This window comes from Temnothorax longispinosus, chromosome 3 (genome assembly GCF_030848805.1).
Source record: "Temnothorax longispinosus isolate EJ_2023e chromosome 3, Tlon_JGU_v1, whole genome shotgun sequence".
Classification (NCBI taxonomy): domain Eukaryota; kingdom Metazoa; phylum Arthropoda; class Insecta; order Hymenoptera; family Formicidae; genus Temnothorax; species Temnothorax longispinosus.
The window spans coordinates 18,465,541-18,470,201 of NC_092360.1; the positions used below are offsets into that span (position 1 = coordinate 18,465,541).

Consider the following 4,661-nt stretch of genomic DNA (forward strand, 5'->3'; position numbering starts at 1 on the left):
GCGCTTTTTTAGCGCTTTAGAAGCATATTACCGCTTTAAAAGCGCTTTCAAAATCCACTAGAAAAAGCGTTTATAAGCGCGTAAGACCAGCGCAGGAAAAAATGCAGTTTTATAGCGTTCAAAGCGCGCTCAAAATCCGTTCAAAAAGCGCATTATAAGCGCATTATAAGCGCGTAGATTAATATAGTGTGGGAAACGTTATTGAAATAAATAGTTATGAAATAATACATATTATGTATTTTAATACTGATTTGTTACAAATTGGTTGAAATTTTTTGGCATTTAACCGTCGATAGTTAACTGATAAGCATTATTCTCACATGTCAATCATAATTGGGAACATAATTGGAAATAATCTATTTCGATTTTTTTTACGAACTTTCGCGATACAAAATAAAATAAAATGCTTCTGCGCTGCATTTACGGATAGCCGTGCGAATATCGACTCAACTTGGTTATAACCACTCGTGTACATAACATAATTGGAACATAATTGGAAATAATCTATTTCGATTTTTTTACGAATTTTCGCAATACAAAATAAAAATAAAATGCTTCTGCGCTGCATTTACGGATAGCCGTGCGAATATCGACTCATCTTGGTTATAACCACTCGTGTATATAACATAATTGGAACATAATTGGAAATAATCTATTTCGATTTTTTTTACGAACTTTCGCGATACAAAATAAAATAAAATGCTTCTGCGCTGCATTTACGGATAGCCGTGCGAATATCGACTCATCTTGGTTATAACCACTCGTGTATATAGTCCCGCTTTCGTTGTTACCTGCTCTTGTCACCTGTAAAACAAATTTTTACATTTATACCTGTAGTTATATAATTTCATATATTTTCCTTTGACAACCTCTATTTTGACATTGCAAAAAACATAACAAAAAAGTATCTGTACCTATAGAGGAGGTAATCAACCTTTGAAAAATCTTTATTATCTTGGCAAATCAACATTATTTATGGCTCCCCTCTTTGAATTACTTCAAAGCCACGTACTTATGGAGCCTGTAACTTTTGATCTCAAAAAATTTCCTTTATATTGTTTGCCACATGCATCTGAAAAAAGATTTAAAAAATTACAATATTATGCATGAGAAATACTAAATACAGGATTTAAGTTGATAAGTTAATCATCATATTTATTAAAAGTAGATCAAGTGTATTTTAAGGGGGGAGCCTCATGTAACCAGTAAAAAAAATCGAAAAAATTTTATTGCACAAATCATTATAGTTATAATAGCTCTAGAATATGTTCCGAAAGTTCCAGAGCGAAATTCGAACTTGAAAGAGGCGATTTTATACCTGAGCGTTACGCAAGTAAAGCGCGTGCTCCGAGAACTTGAAACTTTAAACGCGTTTTTCTCAAAACCATGTTTTTCAAATTGGCGTGCAAGATTACTGATAAACTATTCGACCAATCAACTTGCCCTTTGGCATGCATGTAGATAACTAAATACCATTGTCTTTAAACCTACTTGTTTAATCATTTTACATGAGGCTCTCTCCTTAAGACACAGCAGGACTGAAAGTAAGAATTTCATGTTTTTTTCTCAGAATTTTCAATAACTTACCAATAATGCACGTACCGCACTTTAGTGACTTGATTCCTTTTTTTATCTCTGTCCCTGTCCAATTCAGTTGTGATGCAACCTCAGGAGAGAAAATCTTCTTACATATACTAGTAGCCATTTTTCCTTCGTGTACCCCTCTCCCAGCTACAACACTAAAATGGGATACCTGTACAGAAAAAAAAGTTATTAGCAAAAAGTTATATTGATGTGTTGAGATGAGTTGCTAAGTTTTCATAAATGCAGGACATTAAACTATCCATAGGAAATTGTGAAATAAATTTTGTTTGCAGTTCAATAAGGGGAGAATTTCTGTGTGATGTTCTGGGTCTCTTCGACTATCAAATGACTCATCAGTTCTTTCTATCCCAATTTTGGTAGAATAATAAACGAAGCCATCATAACCTCCTTCTTGATCGCATCTTTCACATCCATCATGTGAGGTAGAACCTTTTATACACTTCAAATAGGCACGAGGCAGGTGCATCACCCAAGTAATACCTAATATCGACATCAAAATATCTGTTTTCAAATACGACACCTTCACGTCTAAGATCTTTAATTTCTTGGATAAAGTTACTTAAATAATCTTGAATTGGTTTAGGTTTTCCCAATCCGTAAAATATTCCAATAACAAATGGCGTAGAATCTACAAAATCTTTGCATCTGGCCAGAATAGGCCAACACTCTTCGGAAACATTTCTATAAACTTTTACGCCATCAACAAAAACATCTAGCATAATTGTGTTACAATTTTTGATGCCATGCTTCAGTTTTGACATGATACCACATCTTAGGCCAACATGGGAATATTCCCCATTAGAAAGCACACTCAGTATAGTTTTCCTTGGAGTTTTCTTCAGAGTTCTCGAATCTCTAGGCAGTTCTGGATGAAAAGGTCTTAAAATGTTAAGCAATGCATTAACAGCCACACTGGTAATACTGTATCTATTACTCCACAGTTGCAGAGATCTTGTTAATAAATCATCGTCATCATCTTGTTCATGATGTTCAATATCATCACATAAAAATTCATCGTTATGATGGATGTCATTGAAAACAAATCTTCTGAGAATATCTTTCAACTAAAATTTGCTCAATATCAACATGCTGAATAGGAACATGTGGCAAATCGGGCCGCAAATCCTCAAACAGGAAGTCAGGATTGACGTGAACAGGGGACAAGGGAGCGGGCAGATCGGCAGGTACATCCCCATCATCAGGAAGCTCAGTTCCAAGTTGAATATGTGCTCGAGGTTTTTTCAATATGGATTTCATTATTGATAGCTTCCTCTTGTGAAGCATTAAGAATTTCTTGGAGTTGATCTCGAGCAGCAGATGCTGCCTGATGCTTTATGTAGCTCGTTTTAAGAATCTTCTTTGGAGGCATGGTTACTTAATAAACAAAAAAATATTCTTTAAGTATGTAATTACAAAAAAAATCACTTAAGATTTGAAATTAAATTAAAGAAAGTACTACAAGGAAATAATATGAACTAATGTCATATAACAATGTCTACTGTATATGGAGAATAAATAAAAATCTTTTTCTATATATATAAAACATACAAAAATATAAAATAAATTTATATTATTATTAAGAAAGAATAAATATCTAAATATTAAAAAAGATTTTTATTTATTTAAACTTATACCAGTCTTTGGTAGTCAATAAATCAAGAGAATCAAGAGAAGGTACACGGTAGTATCTCGTAACAAGTAATACTTACGGAAGAATTCATGAGTAACCACGTCCGAACACGTCAACAATTTCGCTGTTTTGATTGTTATTATTAGCTAGTTAGTATATTAGCTAATCTATAACGTAGCACCATGCAGGTTCCTGTTCCCACTTATGTTGTCAGGGACGACACAACTAGGCAGCAAAATTAAATCTTGGAATAAAAAAAAAAACAGAATTAGAACACGAAAACAAATAAATGCATATAATAAATATATTTGTAGAAATACATGAACTCTGTATCGTAACCTCTGGGTGCGTTCCGAATTTGTACATCAAAACGCAGAGCACTATTTATTCTTCTTAAACGTTTGATGAACATCAAAGACAAATAATATATATATATACGCTATGCGTCTGATGCGCAATTCGGAACGGACTCTCTGTAAAAAATGCTTGCATATATTACAAGCTGGGGTAATGATACGGCTCATGTACTTTTACAAACGTACATATATATAAGAAACTAGTATATATAAATAAATATATAAGAAAAAATGTAATACTTACAGGAGTATCCACGTCCGAAGACGACGACGACCTTGATGACTAGTCCCAGACAATATTTGGTTCAAACTCCCTTGATCAGGGGCTGTACGACCATTACTCAAAATATATGCGTTTATTCCTCTTCTTTTTACTCGTATATATTAACCCACTACCACACGGATGATATAATTAGGTCGTCAATTTTCACAAAATTCTATACCGAACGAAACACGTCTTGACGCGTTTGCACACAGATCGAGACTACGCCGCGGGCCTTGATCGAATAATAACCTCGACGAGACTGATGAACACGCACGCACGTACAGACATGTTTACGATTCGCGACTTTGAAAATGACAATCGGACGCAGGCGTTGTGGGCGTGAGTCCGACCCCCCCCCCCGCCTCTCTCTGTACTCGCGAGTAATGCCGCGTGCACACATATGCATCCCGCACTTGCCACGCTCGAGATACATTACGACGCGGTATAGCCAATTACCTATTCTTTCGCTTATACGAAAAAGCGATAAATTAAGGCTGAGTTTCCACTGAGCGCGTCACGCGTCGCGTCGTCCGAGTTGAACCAATCAAAACATCCCATTTCGATCCCGTCACAAGAATGTAATAAAATGGGATGTTTTGATTGGTTAACTTGTGTCAGCCTTAGGCTGAATTTCCACTGAGAGCGCGTCACGCGTCGCGTCGTCACAAGTTAACCAATCAAAACATCCCATTTCATTACATTCTTGTGACGGGATCGAAATGGGATGTTTGATTGGATGACGCGACGCGTGACGCGCTCAGTGGAAACTCAGCCTAACTGGCTACCGCGTCACGTTTCGCCGTGC

At 35.9% G+C, this 4,661-nt stretch overlaps 1 long non-coding RNA gene across 2 annotated transcripts; it reads right to left on the reverse strand.

Annotated features, from left to right (window-relative positions):
- Positions 1 to 214: 214 nt before the first annotated feature.
- Positions 215 to 4,278, reverse strand: LOC139810319 (uncharacterized). Of its 2 annotated transcripts, XR_011731287.1 has the most exons (6): positions 3,836 to 4,278; positions 3,315 to 3,479; positions 1,990 to 2,979; positions 1,588 to 1,753; positions 915 to 1,072; positions 215 to 804 (listed from the first exon to the last, which is right to left on the reverse strand). It is a non-coding gene; the product is annotated as an uncharacterized lncRNA (long non-coding RNA). The 2 variants fall into 2 exon arrangements; XR_011731286.1 differs by having other exon boundaries at positions 1,588 to 2,979; positions 3,836 to 4,276.
- Positions 4,279 to 4,661: the final 383 nt, after the last annotated feature.